Raw genomic sequence first — 21902 nt, 5'->3', positions numbered from 1 at the left:
ACATGTAAATTGATCCTCGTTGCAAATTGAGCATGGGTATTGAGGCTTTCGTTTCTCATTAGAGGATTGATTTGTTCGATTTGCTTGTGGAGAGGGGTGTTTTTTCTTCTTACCTTTTAATTTATTCTTGCTTCTAGGTTTTTGTTGAGACTTGCCTTGATAAGATGAAATGACATTAATCTCGGAAGCAGAAGCCGTAGGAGAATGGGATTGAGGGTTTTGAGGATATGAATTAAGAGAAATACCAGATGGTTTACTCATTGACTGCAAACTGGTGGAACCAATCACGCTATCAGCAACATGATATTCTTTACCAGGTGGATGAGGAACAGTATTCAAAGGTCTCAGATTGTTTGGTATATTATCATAGAGCATGCCTGATTGGGTATAAAAAAGGTCCAAATATTGTGCATGATTGATAACTTGATCTTCGATCATGACTCCACCTTTAGCCAGATCTTCTGTTATAGAAGCTAACATAGATTTGACAAACCATTCCACTAATAATTGATTTGGAACATAACCCTTGACCAACCGACGAAGACATCACCACTCATGAATGTGATCTGAGATGTGAGTGGGATCTGATTGTTTCAATTTAGTCAAGAGTTCCATTCAAATTTCATATTTGATGGGTAACTAGAAATGCATGAGGAAGGTGGTGGCTAAAGTGCTAAAATCATGAAAAGAAGCTCTAGGTAATTCAATATACCTTTTAGCTGTGGTACCTATAAGCGTTCACTGGAAAAGATGAAGTCGAATGGAATCACCGTTAAGGGAGTTCGAAGAACACCATAGGTGATATGTCATAACATGTGTCGATGGGTCTTCTCCTGGATTCCCATTGAATATTGGGATATCATATGGAAATTTAGTGGGAATAATCAACCACCATGGTGAATGAGCGATGAGGGCATTAGTAAGCCGAGTTAAGTCTAGTAATTTGAGAGTGAATATAAAAGGAAACTAAGTATGGAGCTGGATGACCTGGGTATGAAGGAATAACATGAGAAATGGGAACTTTCATCCCTGGTTAAGGAGGGCTTTGATAAGGAACATGGGTACCAGAATAGGGAGGATTCTGATAACCAGTATACAAGTGGCCTTGTTGTCTAACCCCAAGATGATGATAAAGTTGCTGGAATGGTTGGGTTTGGGTTTGCTGGACTTGAAAAGGAACTTGATATGGTTGAATTTCCCCATGGAAAGGTGGGTTGGATTGGGATTACGTCATACTATAAATAATATGACCTATTGAGACTTGAGGAGTACCCTATCCAAGAGGTTGAGAATGTAAGGTACCTTGTACAGGATGGGTAAGTGGGACCTGGGAAGTACAAGATACCAATGGAAAAGGTTGTTATGCAATAATAATCTATAAAGGTTGGATCACATGTATTTAATCTTGTTGGGGTGTTGAAGGATGGATAGGAATTTGAGACGAAGATGGTGCAGGTTGAGGATTCAATAATCAGTCCCAAAATAAACTAGGTTGAACGGGAAAATTAGGTTGCCAAACACTGGCATCCTTTTTAGGACGAGGAGGACTATAATAAGGATGATTACTGATTTGAGGTATACCAGCAATAGGTTTCCCCCCTACCAAAGGAGTAGGAGATGATGGAGGCAAATGCGCTCCAGGTAGAGGGTACCCAACATAAGAAGGGTTAGGTTGTTGAAGGTAGCCTTGCCCACTGATATAAGGGTCAACTTGCTACTCGATTGTGGGCGTAGGTGGAGGAAGAGGTATAGACTGAGTGACACTCATAAGAGAAGAACCATATGTTATTCCCAAATGAGATGATATGGGAGAGGTCCAAAGTCTAGAAGCCACACCAAAAAAGATACCAGATAAAGATTGATAACCAGATGGGACGGACAAACCACCATACAAATGTGTTTCTGGTGATTTTGCAAACATAGATGTGGAGGCAACATTTGATGTCTCAACCATAGTGGTAGACATGGATGGAATGGTTGGATTAGTTTCAGTCATGGTTAACGATCCCAATGAATATTGCCGCAAGAAATTCGTGGGTAAGTCCAAAGAATCAGGCAAGTATCAGAGTCTTAAGAGGTAGAATAGGACCAATATGATAAAAATATAGTCCTTACCAATGAATAGGAGTAGAAGGACAAGGATCCTCTTATGGGATATCTTCAATACTTACAAGTTCATGTGGACAAGGTTCACTATTGGGTCCAAGATATGTAGGTTCCGACTGAGACAAAGGAAGAGAAGAGGAAGGATCTGAAGTAATAGGTGAAGATGGATGAGGCTCCTCATGTTCAAAAAACTCAGGAATCAAAGTGTTTTACTCAAGAAGGTTAGTGTTAAGGGAAATTTTCCCCTAGGGCTTTTGGGTTGAAACCCTAGCAGACTGAAAGTTGTCTATACAGAGAAACACACATTCACACAACCATTATGCTATTATAAGCAAATTCTATGATAAGGGGCGTACCTGAGGTCCTATGTTTGAGAAGGTCCTTTAGGGTCCAAACCCTTCTTGGAGTTCCTTTTTGCTCCTTTGACCTGCAAAAAAACCAATTCCAGAGAGTACAACAGTATATGGACTAAACCTTATAAAGAAACCATCTTCATATTATAAAGAAAGGTAGTTAGTTATGAAATTTAAACAACCATTCACATATGAATTCTAACATGAATATCATAAACATGAAGAAGATTTATATCAGGAACCAAGACATGTGTTTCTTTTATTATAGACAAATAAAGTACAGAAAATGAATAATTTCACCCGAGTCGTCCTTTCACAGGCTCCAAGCAAAGCCTTCTTCCGGATTCATCCAGCCTCAAGCCTTTAACAAACTCCTTCCATGACTTACTCCATGATATCACAAGTAGTGGATGGACATCAACACACAAGGAAACAAGGGTTTCCTATACAAATGGGGGAAGTGCAGGAGGCACAAGGATCTTCAGACCTGGTCAGGGAAATCTCAGCATAATAACCTTTCTCTCTCTTCTCTCCTCCTTAGGCCTTCCCATTGAAGCCTTTTTATACTTCTCCCAAAGTAGTTTTTTAGTTGGGAGTTGGTTGGGAACAGTTGGGCCACGGGCACTAACAGGTGATCAGCAGGTAAAACCCGCGATCTTCGCTCGAAATTAAGGAGTGTTTTAATACATATACGCGGGTTGGGTATATGCCTACTCGTGTATACACGTGTTTAACTCAGGGAAATGTCGCGTATAAGGGATAAAACACTGTTTTTTAAATTTTTGGACTAGGTCTGGAAGGAGGGGTTGCCCTAGGCCATGAGATCAGCATCACAAATCATAAGAGTGAGATTTGGAGCTATAATAGTTAGGTTCAGTGACCTTAGGCAAAAAGGTTTCAGGGACTTCTGTTTCGATTGTGTTAGTGTCACCGTCAAGAGTAAATGTAATCTCGGGCTCAAAACCCAAAGGGATAGATGATTCTGGCAGATTAATATTAGGAGGATGGCCAAAAGTAGTTCCCAAAGTTCCCAATTTGGTAGTCTGCATGTTCTTATGTTTCTAACAATGGCCAGGAGTAGCCTCTGGTGGAAAAGGAGGCTTATTTTGCATTCTACAGGAACGATGGGGTGGGGAATTTTGTTCTTGCACATTGGATGATAAATTTATTAACGCAAAAAATAATAAATAAAAAAGATGGTAATCTAAGCATAAAGGATTACCAAGAAACCTAATACACTCACATACATGGAATGTGATTTTAGCCCCAGAATACAATGATAGCAAACAATGACATCTCCTACGTTTAACAATGTCGAAACATGTCTCTAGCTTATACCTCTAAATATTTGCGTTAATGTTACAAATGACCCTTAGGTTAATTCAATAAATTTTATTGTTTCTTTGATTAAGTTTCAGTTTCGGGCTCACCACGAATGTCACCTAAATGTCCTAAAATGAAAATCTCATATGAGAAAATGGAAATATTTCTCTTTCAATGAAAATCTAGCTAAGGAAGGGAAGAAACAATCAGTATGCATCACACAACATGAAACAAACAAGATGCAAGATGCAATTTCCATTTCAATAGGTTTGTTCCTATATCAATGCACACACAAAATCCTAAATTCCAATGCAAATTTTTCATTTCAACACACTTAATTTTTGAAATGAAGAAAACTAAGATGCAAATATTTAATCACTGATTCAAATGCACTTTTCAAAATGAAGACTGAAACAACAATTCATCCGAGCGATCAATGACCAAACAAAATCAATTTGCAAATGACCAAAGGATAAGAATAAAGAAAAATCAAAACCAATTCTTACCAAAGGAAATCAAACACAATTGCAAACCAAATGGAGGATTTAGAGATACCACAAGACAATCAAGACTCAGGGAAGGTCAGCTGGAAGTAGGCTAATCAAAGAGACACTTAGAAACAAGGGAAAAATTTGTGCAAAAACAGGGACCAATTATGGTGCAAAAAAGGAAACAGTGCTTTGCAATGCAGGCACAAAGTGGGCCCAGGTGGGGTGCAATGCTCTGTCAGAGGAACAAAGGGTGAATTGGTCCATAGACAGAGGATTCCCTCACAAAAATTGTAAAAGAGATTCAATGAAATGGCTTCTCGGGTCTGTTCTTGGCTGGGTAAAGCAGCCAATGTATATCAAGGAGGCAATCAAACACAAAGGATAAAGGAATCACCATGGGAATACATTGATTCCCAGTATGGTTGGCTATTTGTTATACCAGATTTACGATTGCGGACAAAAGTGTCTCCCCTAGGTTTGGTGGCTAACCTAGAACAACAGGGAGACAAGGAACACAATCCTTTCCTTAAATTAAATAGATAATAGAATGAAACCTACCTAGAATCTGTCATGGGCTTTGCTCCTTCTCTAACTTGGATGCTCCAATTCTAGCTCCATTTGCCAAAATTAGAACCTGCATAGTTAGATAAAAAAAGCTAAGAAACTACGAGATCTATGCAGTATCATTTAAATACTCTATTCAATAGATCAACGTGGTATTGAAATATATGAAATAACAACATCACATATAGGGAAACAAAGAATTCTTTACATTAATATAAATTGAAGGAGTTTACAACCATAAATAGGTGTTCATATTGTAGAAGAGATCCTCCAGGATGACTTGTCCTTTCCTTGTCACAATGTGTACCTCTAATCACCCCAAATGCATGAAACGAAACCTCTCACCACAACATCATAAGGGTAGAATCACTCTCCAAAAGCCAAACCCTTGCATATGGAAGGTTGTAAATATATAGAGGAGTGGGTTAAGTTGGGAGTTCTTATCCAATTACCAATCTAAGGTATTAGATCTACCTTTGATGGGAGGATGGGATCAAAGGATAAGGGATGAAAACACCAAGCTAGGATAGGATAGGATCCAAATGTTTTATTTGAGGTAAATGGTTGTGTTGTAGCAGCTACAACCACCCTCCAAAATTTTGGCCTACGCCAAGTTTTGGAGCCTCCCTTGAGAGTTTCACTTGATGACTACACACACTCGGGTTCACTTCGTGAGCCGTGTGAGTCTTTGCATTCGACTTTATTTTTCATTCTATCCAAGTTTTTTGCATGTTGATATCGAAGTCATGCGTGCAACCATGTTCTGGTCATCCTCAAGGGCTTCGCTTTGTGTGTACATATTGTGTTCGCTATGAAAAAATATGTCACACTCACTGTCATGCAAGCATCGTCATGGTCGATCAATGATCAATCATAAGTGTGGCACTTGTCGCTCACACCATCGGTCAGTCTTGTTAAGAATGTGTGTCTGGATGGTTTAGGTCGTCTCGCTACCAAGTCATGTTGGTGTGTGTTTGCAAGATCACATGTGCATCTTTCACTCATTCACACACTTAGTCATTTTGTGGAAGTTCAATGACCAGACTCTCCTCTGACAGTTAGACCATCACCTCGCCATCAAATCGATTGACTGCCACCCAGAACAACGCAGAAGCACCAAGTAAATTATTTCAAGCTACACTGCCCACAAGAAATCAATCAGCCTTCAAGCTTGTAAAATAGAGGATTTGACCTGACGGCCACCTTGGGTCTCATTCCCCTAAAAAAATTTGCATGGGCTGCAGACCTTGCTTGCCCCGCTGGCTAGGAAAATTGCGCAGATAGGCCAGATAGACACCCAGTGCCCATCCCTGTCTCCCTCAGAAAATGGCGTAGTTTTTCTGGCCAGTCCTCCTGACAGTCGACCGACTGCTCATCTAGAAAATTATGTAGTTTTCATGAGAAGTTCCTCTACTGCCCAACAGTCTGCTTGACTCAGAAACTATGCATAGATGATCAGAAGGCCGGCCTCCCAGCATCAGTGCAGTTTCCCTCGCCATCATCTCTGAACAAGAAACTAGCAGTTGCCTCGAGGAATTGTGCAGTTTCTGCTACCAAGCTCCTGGCAGCTGACTGCCAGTTCCGCTCAGGAATTATGTAGTTTCTGCTTCCAATGACCTAGTAGCAAGCTGCCAGTTACCTCAAGGAATTATGCATTTTTGGCTGCCAGACTCCTAGCCCGTTTGCCTAGAAAATTGCACAAATCCTGTCTGCCAATCCTCCCTGCAACCCCACCTATTCCTCCATGAAATTGCACAAATTTCGTTGTCTAGCCCCGCTGCCAGCTCATTTTGGAAAATGCACAGATTTTGTATGCCTTTCCTTCCTGCAACCCAGACTGTTCCTCCCAAAATTTGTGTAGTTTTTCCTTCCAGCTGAGCCAGACCTCACTGACAGTCACTGTCGAACCAGATTTCCCATCTTCATCACCTAGTGACTCTTCTGCAGTTTTCATTAGCAGTGCCCGGAGCCATCATCCCACCTCACAACCTTGCTGCCTCTCCCGATCTCCTCCATCCAGAATGTTCATGTGTCATGGTAGATTAGGATGTTTTTGGATTTGATGTCGTCTCATCATGAGTGACTGCAGGTAATAGTACCCCAACAAACATGGTGCGACGACGAATGGGACGAACGAAGGGAGCACATGCAGAAGGACAGGTTCACCAACAAACAAACAAATGATGCATGCAAATAGATGTGATCACGAATGGATGATCATGCAAAGATGTGTTCACGGACGGATGAATGAGAAGACATGCTAGATGTGCTCATGGATGAATGAATGGATGAACACGCACCTTTCACGAACATATGAGCCTATCAAGCCTTCCAACATATAAGCAAGGAGCAACGTGCCAAAGCAACATCAAGTGATCCAATGACCATCGAAGAATCCACACACCTTGCCATGAGGAGGCGAAGCTGTAACACAACATGAAGACATCCATCACCCAACAGCACTGCAACTCAACATGCACTCCAACAGTATCATGAATGTACCAGCACTATCATGTCAAGTCATGTCGTTTACATCTCCACTATGGGCCATGTTGTCAAATCAATGGAATGTAACGTGGAAGTCCAAGAGACCCACTTGTTGTACAAAGAGTCATGTAAAGTTAAGAATTCATGGAAGTCAAACATTCATGAGGGTAGTCGAATAACCACAAGGGTAAATTCACCCTTGGCTATAAATACCCCCTCATTTGTACATGCAAAAGAATTTTCACCTCAGCTCCTCCCACATAGCCAAGAGAGTTTTTTATATTTTCTTTGAGAAGTAAGTAGTGGCTCCAATGCTCCTCACATGAGGTTAATGATGTATGGTGTAACGATGTGTCTTGGAACTTTCACTTAATTCAGAAGCCTGCTAATAGGCCAACACGTTTTCACACATGTATTGTATCTGTTGTAAGACTAATCTTTAACACTTGTAATGCATGTTGCTTGAACCTATGTTTAACACTTGAACTAATTCACTTGTTGTAATACACATATGTTAATGAAAATGTGTTGTATATGCTGTTAACGCTGTCTCACCCATGTAGACTACTCTCCCGGACATCAGACAAACCTTTCACATGGAACTTGCTATAAAAACTATTGTACTCGCGCGGACTAATCCGCTGAGTGTTATACATGTTATCTTCCCTTGTGTGTTGCGACTACCGCATCCATGTGGACTATTCCGCCGGAAGCTGCACATGTTCTATTGTGTTGTGTCTGTTCCTAGCAGAGTTGGGACTTATCCCAACTGACTTGGGAATCACTCTTGCCCTCTCCCTCTACGATGAAAGAACCATTGACACAAGTGACAATTACACTCACCAGTCACTTGAACCTCACTTCTTGAAAGACAAAGCAGACCACTATCCTGTGCTGACAAGTAAGACTTGAGGCAAATATTTAAGATAATGGAAACTGGACCATCATACCAAATGTGACTCCTACACCAAATGGTGTGAGGTCTAGTTGGGACTTCATACTGAGGAGATCCCCTAATGTTGGTAGGTCCAGCTTCGTCAACATTCTAGTGCTAGAAGGAGGGCCAGATGTCAATATGAGCCCGTACATCTGGGTTAAATCTCTTACCCAATGAATAATACATAGTTCATGCTCCTAGGGTGTTTCTCTCATTTCTCCCTTAATCAATTATCAATCGCTGATGAGTTTCTCGATCACTTGTCCTTGCTAAAGTTTGATGCTAAGGACAGAACGTCCATAACCGAGCACATTTATGCTTTTCTTCATTTCTGTGAATCTCATGAAATCGATAGTAATGAGCTTGTTTGCGTACTCTTCTTCCTCATCCTTGAAGGTCGTGCTAATAGGTGGTGTCATACCCTGCCACTTGCTTCTGTCCATTCCCTTCTCACTTTCCTCAAGGAGCTCCATCAAGATTTTGATGAGTGTGACCACTAAGATCTATGAAAGAATCTCTCATTTAAGAATGAATCTTGGCAAATCAGTTGAGGACTTTGCTACCCACTTCCTTCACCTATGTCACGAAATTCCTGAGAAGTTTGTCAACCTTGACAGCATGAGACAAGAGCTAAAACGCTTGGTTCATGTCTCCTGAAACGGTGAACTTCCTGATTTCCCTTCTTCCTCAACTCTGGTGGATCTTGAGACACCTCATGTCTTGAAGATGGTGCCCCCTCACAGCAACCACAAAACTAAGAAATCTATGCAACGGGTCCCTCCTCACAACGGTTACAAAGCTGAGAAATCATGTTCCCAATCCATCTGTTCAGCTGTCTCCCGCCCCAAAGGAGGAAATTCCAAAATGGTTAGGAAACCCTATGGCAGAAACTCATCCCTCCATTCTGCAAGAGGAAATCACCATTCTTAACCCAAGTCTTGAGTCTAATCTACATCTCTACCATCCTCCATCATCTACAAGCCATGACTCTGTTGATGCCCCGAAAATCATTGTATCAACATTGGGGGATAACCACCCGGTCTGGACCTTAATACAGCTCCTTTTCCATTTGGAATGGTGGCTCCGACTGGGGATAATGGGACTAGTTTCCCAGTAATGAATAAATAGAATGAATGAATGATTGATTGACTAATCTAATGATAGGCGAATAACTTAATTTATCAGCGAAATAAAAAGAATTACTACTAATCCCGGGAACTATTGTACTTTAAAGTGTAGCGCTTGATGATCTATGTTTATTAACAGGCATGTAGATGACTCCATCTAATAAACATGGACATTTACTCATTCAAGGATTACTTTGCTTAAATAGTTAAACAAGGTGATTAACGCAATATTGCTACACTCATCATTTATATCATCAATACATATATGATCAAAAGAAAAGCATTACCATAAACATCCAATAGTGGAGGGAATAAAGAAATGCTGTTAAAACACACACACACACACATATATATATATATATATATATTGGATAATAGCAAAGGCAATCAAATAACAATTCATATAAAAAGAATGGATTCAGACATAGATAATAGTACCATATGAGCTGCGAGTCACTCTCCAATATCAATCGCTATTTGAAATTCTTCCTCTAATGCAGAAATACTTTCAAACAAAGACAGTAGTGCACATTTGCATAAAAGCTTCTTTGCCAAAATCAGAATGATTGGTCCAGTTTTATAAAAGAATATGCCTGAAGCACAGTAGTGCAACTTCAGGTTTTAAGTCAAGTACAAAACTTTACGACCCTTTCTAAAAACATGAAAGGGTCTATAAATACTAAATTAAGCTAACTATCTATGAAACTGAAATCCTACTTAATTGGTATCAATTGATTACGAATATCTCCTTCACAGCGATCTGGCAGTCGGCGGCATGAATCATCATGTAGGCTGTTTGCCTTTAAACTTGAGCTGACTTATCGCAAGCATTGGCTCCACTTCGGGCGGTCTGTTGAGGCGAGAGTTAAGCTGGGCGGCATAGGTGGCATCTTGAATATCGGGGATAATATACTCGATTGCATCTGTAAGGCATTTGAGGGTGGCTCTTTGACTGTGTGGTTTTACCAAGAAGAACCAATAGGTGTCCCATGTTAAGCTGTTAATTCCAGCAATTAATCTCCCCTTTTCCTCTAGATCTGGATAACATGACTGCTCCAATGTTTTCATCGCTGTCAATTTACCTGGAGTGCATTGGGAAATCATGTTTGACAAGTAGAGAGTATTATTAACCAATTCAACCAAATTACTTGTGGTTGATTTGCATCTTGAAATTGCCCTCTCTGCTTTCATTAACTGGGACTGCCATTCTGTAAACAATATTTCTTTATGTGACTCTAAAATTCTTGGTAAATTTGCCGCTTGTCCCTGATCGGTATCTTGCCAGTCAAGAAATTCAGTTAATGTTTCTTCAGCTTGATCCAATTCTGTTCTAGCCTTTTCTGTTTTTTCACTTATTGATGCCGTCAATTCGCATAGTGGTTCCGCCTGGGCGATTTGTTGACATAGAAGCTTGATTTGGGCTATTAATGCCTTATTTACCTGTAATGCTTCTAATTTGAATTCGGTTATTTGTGGGATGCCCTTTGTCTTCTCAAGCTGTGCTGATAGTTGAGCAATCTGCTCATCTTTTGTCTTCAGCATTTGTTCATTTGCTGCCCTCAGTTGTGCCAAGGCTTCAGACAACTCTTTCTGCTTCTGGATTGCGCTGTGATCAATCCTTTGTTTCTCTTCCCGCAATTGTTGAGTTAATTGATTATTTATTTGCTGTTGTGTTAACAATTGCTGTTCTGCCTGCTCCGCTTTCTGCTGTGCTTCTGTTAGCTGTGCTTGCAATGAGAAGATCTCCTGGTCTTTTGTTTTTAATAAAAGACTCACCTCTGAAGCCTTGTCTATTGTTGCTGTCGAATAGGCTCCAGCATACTGTGATAGTTTTGTTAGGTCATCAGAGGGGTCAAATTCATCCTTCCAAACCACATTGCCCATGACCGTCTGTTCTGGGAAAAGGGAAGGTTGATCAGTCCTTCTTCTCTTCCTCTGTCGTTTTACCACAGCTTTGTGCCTTGGGCTATAGAAGACATCCAAGGGAGGAATTTCTTCTATCTGCAAAATGATTTGATCAGAGGGGTCCTTTGGGATTATTTCTACTTCCTTTGAACTGGGTAGGTCGCTGGTTCCACTTGGAACCTGTTGTGAAGTGGTTTCCTGTGTATCTGCTACTTTCGAGGTTTCGATGTCCTTTGAACATTCAAGACTACTGATAATTGAATCAAATTGCTGCCATTCCTGGAGCAATTTTGGATCAATATGAGTATCCACATTTACCTCTATGTTGCTCTGTTTCTGCTCTTCAGTCTGGGTTTCCTCTCGCACCTTCTCCTGTTCTTTGTTATGGGTTTCCTCCTGCACTTTCTCCTGTTCTTTTGTTGTAACCGGAGGTTCCTTTGAATGTTGCTATTCAGGCTCGCTTGGTCTTGTTGCTGGGGTTGTTGCTAACAGATCTAGAGGCAGAGTTTGCAACCTCTGTTCTCTAAGTCTGTTGAATTCAGTTAACCCTTCATCTTTGTATTGCATTATGGCCAGCGATCTAACCTGATACATTGATTCAGCTGAAGAGAACAGGTCGTCAAACTGATCTTCTACATGATCAAACTTTGTTAATTTGGCCTGTTCAAGTGCATTATAGGCGACTTTGTTGGGATCAAATCGCCTACTTGGGAGAGTTGCTAGAGTTAATGATTTGATTTTTGTAGCTTCTTTTTCTGCATGTTTGAAATCATGCAAAGTGTAGACACCACATCTCAGAGGAAAGGAGGGCCAGACCTGCTTCTTATTTTTCTTGAGAGTCTGTGTAACTCCCTTGGCAATGATCTGATAGGCTATCTCCCTTGCCAGCAGTTTGTCAGGTATGTACAAAGGAAGGACATGAGGTTTGGCTTGGCTGCTGAAAATTCTTACATAACTAAATTTCTCCTCTCCGAACCATCTTCCTATTGATGTTAAATCAATCCCTGCTTGGTAAGAAATTTTGGGAGCAGGTTTATTAAAAATAGAATAATGAATGGGCAACATGAAGCCGTTACAGACTTGGTACAAATTGTGCTTGTAGGAAGTCTTCCACAATTTCTGATGGTATATGTGAATAGGCGTGGGGTCTTGTGGAGTCCACCTCCAGCCGAGTACAGGAAACTCAGAATTAAAACACAGGGTATCTAGAATATAAGCACTGTAGTAGAATGGGGGAATAATCCTTTCTGAGACGGAAGTTTTAGTTCTAAAACTAAGAACTGCTTTCGCTAGCTTATCTGACAGTATGGTTGCCCAATCCATTATCTCGCTATTACATGCCGCTTCCATCAAGGGAACCATTTCTATAGTGAAATTAGCGGAATCGTGCAACCCCCACAATCTACACATCATTATCCCAGCATAACAATACGGAGAACATAGAGAATCCACAGAGTACTTACCGGAAGTTTCATGCTTGTGTTTCGCCGGATTTTGCCTCCATTCCCGAATGGGTTCGGATTCAGTTTCATTCTCATTTCGGAATTTCTCCAGAAATGCCTTGTTGTATTTCTTCTCTGGCTCAGGCAAATGATACATTTGCCTTAAATCATCAGCCTTGAATGAACCAAAGATTCTCCCATCTTTGGTGCAGAAAGTTCTGTCTGTAATTGGGATTTCCTCAATTGCCCACTTTACTACATCCGTATATGGGAGAATTTGCTCCCAAACCGCTATCCGATGAAGGAAAGAGTCGGCCAAGTCTTTCAAAGTACCATCAGATTTTCTACTGGAACCCGCTGTAGCTTGTACTGCCGTCACCTTTGGTTCTTCGGCTTCGATCAAATTATAGGTACTTTGCCAAGTGGTCTTGGCGAGTCCTAAGCATGTAGTATCAGATATTAATCCTTTCTTCTTATTTGCTGGATCAGCGATGACTTGTCCTGTGGCTGACGCAGTGGAAGCGACTGTGGTTTTCTTAGACTTCTTCCCCATTCTGCTTGAATCTATTACTTCGGAAGAATTCTGCACAGTAGTGGAAATAAGCGTAACACAGAGAATTGGTAGCGAAAACCAAATACGAGTGAGATATATTGATCAATGCGTGATGAGGGATTAACTTTAAAGTGGCCGTGGATACAATCTATGAGAAGATTTTTAGACTTACTATTTCATTAAATGGCCGTTAAAACCTGCCAATCCTTTAAATGCCCATCATATCATTAATCGGCCGAATGATTTGTTTAAGCGTGCCTTGAATGTTTTGGCGGTTGAGTGCAGGTAAATCATTGTTTGAAAGATAAGGCCTTTAATACGAATTAATCGTAATATCCCTCTACTTTAACAGCTTTTTGAAGTTTGCACTTTTGGCTTTATCGCAATCGGGCGTCGGGGAAAAACTTAAATCATTATATTGACACCTTTTGAAATCCCCGGTCGCCGATAGAGATATCGCATCGCATCACATTGGGAGTATGGGCACTTTAAAAGCATGCATGGTATATCGCCGATCGCCGATATGCGATATCGCATCACATCGGATCGAAAGACACTTTAAAAAGCATGCATAGTGTATCGTTGATCGCCGATAGCGATATCGCATCGCATTGGGTCGAAAGGCACTTTAATTATGGGAACTTATGATTGCTGATATCCGATAAGCTATTGCATGTTATCGCGTCGGAGCAAACCGATGGTTTTTAAGTTATGCCTCCTTTGTCATTGCGATATGCGATCTTGCGATCGCTTTATCGCAATGATAAAAGATTGATTATTTATATTATAAGACCAAAATTGGTTTGTCAAAAAGGTTTTTTATAATGTTTTCATTTTGTTTTCGAACCTTTTTGAATAATACAAAGTTGATACCAATCAAAACTAAAAGGGACCCATTTCATATGATAGTTTTGTGAATAAAAATGATATGGAATGGGGGGTTGTTGTAGAGCACAACAGACTCCTTGTACCATAAATCACTTGAGTGATCTACTTCACAAGCTAGTTGCGTGCACTCTCTTGATTCTCAAGCTGCTGGATCATGTTGCAGTCATGTGCACCGTAGTCTCATCATACAAGAGGAGGAGTAGGATGATGAAGACACAATCAATTCCTCTCAAAACATTGAGCTTCCATTCTTGATCGGTCCTCGATCTGCTAATCTTGGTGAAAAATAATGCACAATCAATTCTTTTGATCACCCTCCAGCCTTGGGTTGTCATCACTCCCACGCTTTCGTATGTTGTGATGAATGCCCAAGCACATCATATGATCTATTGTCATCTCATGTACACTATAACTCAGAACTGGAATGCACACCGGTCAAAGAAGACATCCATATCGAAGCATCCTCTGCACCTCACTTTCCTGTGTGTCCTATCATTCACAGTGCATCAACATGTGTTAGAGGCACTCCAAATTCTCTTTCTTCGTCATCTTCTGAGTTATCTCCTCGATTGACACAAGGCAATGAGGTTGTCCATGATGAAAATAGTCTCAACACACAGGACTCTTCCCACTCATCATCATCTTGTGTGTTGCATGAAGACAACTCGTCAAGTCAGCTTGTTGAAAATTTTGATGAAGCCTATGACAGAGATGGATGTCATCCTAAGAGAAGTTTTTAAATGAGTAACAACAACCATCCTCAAGACATGCGTGATCAGGTTCACATCCCAAAATGCAATTTTTCAATTCTGGAAAGTTCTGGGACGTACAAGGGAGTCGAGGCACTTCAATGTCCCTTGATGGTTATGTCAGGACCTCACAACTCTAGTAAGCCCGTCAAACCAAAATAGATCTCACTTCTCACACACAATCCATCTAAATGCATGGTTCCACTCAACGTGGATCCCCGTGTAAAGAATATTTACTATTCAAGGTATGATATTTCAAAATTTCAGATTTTCGCTAATGATCGAATCCATGAGTCCATTACAACATGTCCGTCTTCATGCACATCTCTTACATCCAATTATGGTTAGAAGTGTATGTCCCTCATCCAATCATGGGATAGTGAAGTTGATCATCTCAAAGACTATCTGTATCTGGAATCATACTTATCATGTCTTCTCTCTCGTAATCAGCTCCTTGGTCTTTTTTCAAATTTTTCATGTGAAATCTGCTCACTCATCACACCAACAATCTCCCTGTGTGATGACGAGCACACAACCTATCGCACGAATCAAGTTACTCTCATTTTGACACACCCCAACTGGTTTCACACATTCACAGTACTGGCATCCTTTCTACATTTGTGTGATGACCATGATGCATGTGCACTTTTTCACTAGTTGTAGGTGGGTGTTTTATCATGCCTAGCGCACAACGAACTTGGCTCCCTCATTTAGAGCATTCGCACGATTTTTCAAAAGGTTTCTTTGTTCATGTCAAATTGGGAACCCGTCATCTCGACCGAATGGTATAATTTCTCTTCTATCTTGTGTGGCTGTCATGTAGTTTATCATTTTCCGAACAATACATCCAATGATAGTCGCTTCATGCACTACGATCTTCACCATGTAACATCTTTCTTCTTAGACTTTTTTCAATCAAGTAAGCCACTTCAGCATGCACTGATGGCTATGGAAAATCCTCACTGTCTTGACATGACTGATGAGAAGGACTAGATCTATCTATGCGTATCAGATTCCCATCGTGATCCCCTCTCTCAAATCAGAACTCCATCTTCTCAAAGATCATGAATCTTTCAAAACATCCATCATGAATTCTATGATCCAATTGATGAATGGCTGAAACAATCTTACTTGGTCAGTCATGTTGTAGGTAACAAGCTTCAGTCCTTCCTCACACTCGTTGAGAAACTTGGTGAAGAACAAAACACACTCACAAGAGGCCTCTGAGGTTTATTGAAAAACAGTAGTCACGGAAGAGGTAAACATATGCGTTTGGTGGTTGTGACACATTCTTCCGCCCACTGGTGAGACCTTCTCTCTCGTGTGCAAGTTTTTCAAGCTTTTTCGTTTTCTATTGCACACTATTTTTTATCTATTTTAATCGCTTGTATCTTTGTGACTGCAGGTCTGGTACACCTATGGTGGCTTCATTGGAAATTTCGTTTCATGTAACCCCGACCATTTAACGTAGGAGTAGGAGTAGTGTTTTCTTTTTCGCTAGTCTTTTCTTTCTGGTTTGCATGTTTGTTTTCTTGTTGACTTGGTTGCTTTGCTTGCTTGTTGTTGTTTTCACTTTGTTTGCTTTTATTACTATTTTTGTTTTCGTTTGTTTGGTTTTCTTAATACCTTCCTATTTTTGTTTTTGGAAATAAGTGTTGCCAACTACTACATTCTGGATTTTGAACAGAGTATGTGGTTGAAATTTGAGGAGACTTCTGACACTGCAACACTTGTTCAGCCTTGTGTCTGTCTTCTCTATGCTTGGTTATAACCTTTTGTTGGGCATGGAATCCCCCCACAACATGTTTTGGTGCTCAAAGCCCAAGTTTTGAGTGATATGATTGTAAAGCTCCGCGAATTGCGGGCGTGAAATGTATGTTAGAGTCATAGGGCTGTCCATCCTAAGTGTTGAAGGTAATGCCAGCCTACCCATGCTCCATGGACCATGGGATTGTATAAATAGAGTGAAGATCTAAGTGTAAAAAGGTAGTTAGGAATTTAGAGCAAAGTAGGAGATAGAAGTATAGAGCAAGTGTCCATGTGTATATTGGGTCGTAGTAGTAGGAAAAGGCTATGCAGTTGAGTGCGCAGACGCCAAGTAGAGTCTGTAGATGAGTGTGAGGACCCATACAGCTGAGTGCGCAGGGAAGAATAGAGTCTGTATCCGAAGGAAGAGAATAATAAATAGAAGTGTTATCTAAATTACGTGTATCTGTCTTGGGTTATTATCTGTTGAATATGAATTGCAATTATACTGTCTATTTACTATGTGCACTTGTATGAATGATTTATATTTCTAAGTATACTTTTTACATGACAGTAAGCTAATTTAATTAACTAATATCGAGTTACTAGTAAGGACTTGGGTAATAGCATTGTTCGTCACCCGAGTAGGGCTGTGCGAAGCTAGCATCACAGGCTGCGAGGAACAGGTAAGTGCGCATAGTGACGTGCACACACGGTTGAACCGTGGGCCACTTGAAGACATCATACATCTCCACGGTGTGGAAACCTAGTTCTAGCACCCTCCCATACTACTTTGGGTGAGACCTCAGTCTGCGCTCCACAGACTGTTGCCAAAAGGGCCAGTAGTACTGGGATTTTTTTGGCTAATTCATCTTCAAACCTGGGTCAGGCCTCAACAAGTCAACAAATGGTTCCGTTGCTGGGACTAGGATCTACATAAGGGATGTTTGATGTCGTGTCACTGGAATCCAACAAAGAAAGAAATTGAAGGGTGGTTAGACAAAAATATTCATGAGTTCGCAGTGTAGGAAAACAAGAATCCACGAGTATCAAAGGAACAATGGTTGGAGCGCTACTTATATACGGAAATCCATGAAATTTTCTTTGCATCCTTCTCCTCTGAGTTGTATGAGTGGATCGCGAAACTAGGAGACAGTCAGGGAAGGTGTATGCTCGACAAACTGATTGTGTGGACTCCAAAATTAGGGAGCAGACTAGAAGCATCAGAAGATAAGATCGCGCGTGTTGTGGACCATTGGATTGATCGAATTATGGAGGATTTATCACCGAGTTTTTGGTAGATATGACAGTCAGCTACAGTGAGGCGGAACGACGCTTCCTCAAAGGACCACGAGATAAGTACATTAAATCTTTGAACACTTGGATTAAAATGCTATTGTGTAAAAAGCAAGTTATGTGAATAAATTGAAGTTTGGGGCTACATGAAGTGAGAGGATCTATAGAAATGAAGGTAGCGTAGAGATAGAAAATAGCCCCTTGATTTCGCCTTGGCGGGAAAGCGAGGAAGAGCTCACGAAAGTTTCTCTGAGAAGCGCGGTCAGTCTGATAAGGCAGCAAATTCTGCACCTACCACCTCCACCTACACCACCACCAGTCTCACCATCTTCACCTCCATCTCCGCCCACACCACCTCCTCCACCACGACAGTGCAATATGGTGAGCACGATAAAATTGTCGGTACTTAGAGGAGTAAGGAACGAAGATCCGAACCAATTTTGGTTCGTGGTAAAGCCTGTATAGGAAGCACAAGGAGTTGTGGATGAAAATATAGAGAAGGTAATGCTAGTAAGCACATTGTAGGATCGCACATTAACATGGTACATTAAGCATTCTAATGACCACCCAAACGTGGGGATCGTAGATATCCAGGCTACGCTAAACAAGGAATTTAGAAGGCCAAAGTCAGAGACATAATCGATTATCGGGTTTAAGGAAATCACGATGCTTCTAGGCAAAACCCCATGGGATCTAGATCAAAGACTAAAGAGTATGATTCATGAAGCCAACATGACCTTGATGGATGGGTAGCACCATGCATGGTTTGTAGCATCACTAACACCACATCTAAGGACGACGCTGTTGCAACAGAAGTTATCCACCCAAGCCAAAGTTTTGGATATTGCAATGAGACTACACGAGACCCCAATACAAGATCCTGACATGGGAGTCCAACGAATCCATGCGAAACTGCAAAATTTGTGTCTAGAAATGCAAAGTTTGAAATAGGACAGGACAACTCGCCCCAAAGCGCGCGAGGAAGTATGGTGCATAAAGTGCAAGGGCTAGGGGTATGACAAGGACCATTGTCCAGTCTTCGCGAACTACTTGGCGGGAGGAGGGCCAATGCCATTAAGACTAGAGGCATAGGCAGGACCAAGCGCGGTGCTTGCATTATGGTGAGTGATTTGTTAGATCAGAGGAAAACACACCATGGATAACTGTCACCTATTACAGAAGTATACACAAATGTCCCAGTAATTGTTCTGTAATTTCTGTAGATCGGTAGGCCATGATGAGCGTTTCTGTAGAAATTATGAACTAATGATGGATCAAACTCCTGCCTATAGAGTGCAAACCGAAACATGAGCCCTCGATCCAATTGCAGGGATGGTGTGTGTTGGATTTCAGGGCCGCGGATGAGGTCTAGGTGGAATGGGACCAGGAAGGGGTCGAAAATAGCTGATTTGTTACATTGGAGAGGGCCAGGGCATTATGCCCGCGATTGTAAAAATCCGACAAGAGCATCATGTTTATATTGTACTCAGTTTTATCATGAGACGAAGGATTGCCCTACACTAATAGTGAGGCTATGCAATAAAGGGATACTCCAGCCTCCCCCGACTCAGAATTTGCAAATGATGAGGTCTGAGCCGTGCGAAGAGGACCCGAATGTAAACATCGTACTCCGAAGCGGTATCACGATAGGAGATGACAAAGGTAAGCAGCCTGAAGAAAATGCGTGGGTTCACAAGGCTTCTACAAAGGAACCTGAGTTTGATTTGGAGTGCACGAAGGAGACATTCATGGAAGCTAAGAAGAGCTTCATGGAGGCCTCCACTTTAGGTAGTAAGGATCAACTAGAGCTGGAGATGGATCCTTCAATGATCACTACCTTTCTGGAGACATGTATGAAACTGCTGCACGAAAGCAAGGTTATGAAAGGATTGCAGGAACTTATCACTAGGTGCGTTGGGTCAGGAGAACCTCGTGTAGTCTGGAAGCTCGAGAAACATACATCGTGAACAGGAAGGGAAATGTGATTGATTGTGCAAATTGGGGAATATTAAATGGATAAAGTAATTTTGGATCTAGGATCGGACGTGAATGTGCTGCCAAAGCAGACATGGGAAAGCATGGGTAGGCCCGCATTGCAATGGTCCCTTATTCAATTGCGAATCACGAACCAGCAGAAGATCCTACTGATGGGAAGATTGCAGGGGATAACGGTAGACATAGGACAGACAACCGTCTGTGTGCAGACTGATGATTCTGGTAGAGCCATAATCCCTTAGTTTGGATGATTATCTGTGCAACAATGATGTACATTTTATGTCTTTATTTTCCTGAATATATCGCAGCTCGGATGGATGAAACTAGATCCGGGGTCTTCAAAACTCGTTCAATCTTTTCCTGAAAGTACAAGTCATTCCATGTGAAAAGATGTTCTGATGTCGAACATGGGAGGACATCACCTGATTACCAGCCAATGATGTAAGCTGTTAACAGGCGCGAGAGGAATCACCGATGATGATGATGACCCTCAAGGTACTACAGTACAATTCACGTGATGTGAATACATGAGTTGATGTTGAACAACACACAAAATCTTTCGGTCGAAGGCCATTAATGTAAACCTATCGCAGGAAGTGAGAAACTTGCCATTGAGGCATGCAAGCTTCAAAGTACTGAAAGGGTTGTTCCTAGGTCGGCTTCTTGGATAATGAGCTGATGTCGACAATAAGTAACCCGTCGTAGGAGGGCATTGATGAATCCCACATGTATGACATGGAATGGAGCAAGTAGTTTTTTAGAGGTGAAAACGATCTGATGATACAAGGTTCAAGGTGGTGGTCATGAAAGAATGATGCGTGAAGGTATTGCAGCAGATGAGACACAAGCTGGGTAGGTAAATTCTCTAAGTGACTTCTCTTGAACATATCGGCAACACTGAAATGGATTGGTAGCGTTAACCCCAAAATTGGATGGTACGGTGGACCAATGGTGATGTGACTGGTGAACGGAATAACCCAACCCGACTCAATCATGGTGATGGAGTGAAAGTGTCATATTCAAGAGTGACCTGCTACCAATAAAGTTTCTTAAAGTTTTCTTCCCAATTTTCCCCAGTCATTTCTGACCAGTACCTCTTTATTTTTGTCAAGCTTGAGGAGGATAACATATGCTTGTTCTATAATTTTCCCTTTGGGCAAACCTGTCGCTGTGTTTTAATGAGCCTAGCGACAGTGAAACTCGCTCTTGTCTGAATGGACAATTTTGTCGCTATTGTTTTAACGAGTTTAACAACAAGGATAACTCGATCCTTTTCAATTTTAGAGAGTCTAAAAAGAGACAGAAAGGAAACTCCAATATTCCTTTTTCGTAGTATAATCCCTTAAGTCCGAAAAGGTATAAAACAATGCAAAAGGGATGACTTTTCGATAGTTTTAACGAGCCGAACAAGACAAATGCTCGATCTTTTTGTGTAATAATCCCTCAGGTCCAAAAAGATTAAAATCTAGAGGAGGGATGGCACTTCCAATCACTTTAATGAGCTGGAGAGGCCAATTGCTCGGCAATATTTTCATTTTTTACGAGTCAGATGAAAAGAGCTTAAAGGAGACTCGTTTTTGAGGAACGAGTGATATTTCGGGTAGCAGTTGGTTCCAGGTGAGGGTTGGAACTTTCCAATTATGGCAGTGTTAAGAAGATGGCTAACAGAATCACTCATCGTAGCTATTCCTCAAAAGGGGTAAACAATCAAATGGAGGTGAATGATCGGCTAAAACAGAGTGGAGGTGATAGTAAGAACACGACCAAGGCTCAAAAGCTGATGATAATGTGTTCCAAATGGTTATTTACCAGAAGTGGGTTCATTTTTTAATGAGCTTAAACTCTGGTGGAACATATGCTCATTGCTAGGTTTAATTTTTAACAAGATTGAACTTCGTGTAAAACTGCTCATGCCAATCGTATAATAAGGATGTCTCATC

The sequence above is a fragment of the Pinus tabuliformis genome, chromosome Q (assembly GCF_031772625.1).
Source record: "Pinus tabuliformis cultivar Carrire ecotype Pingquan chromosome Q, CPIR1, whole genome shotgun sequence".
NCBI lineage: Eukaryota > Viridiplantae > Streptophyta > Pinopsida > Pinales > Pinaceae > Pinus > Pinus tabuliformis.
The sequence above is the reverse complement of the archived record's forward strand: the minus strand, read 5'-3'. Positions refer to the sequence as shown.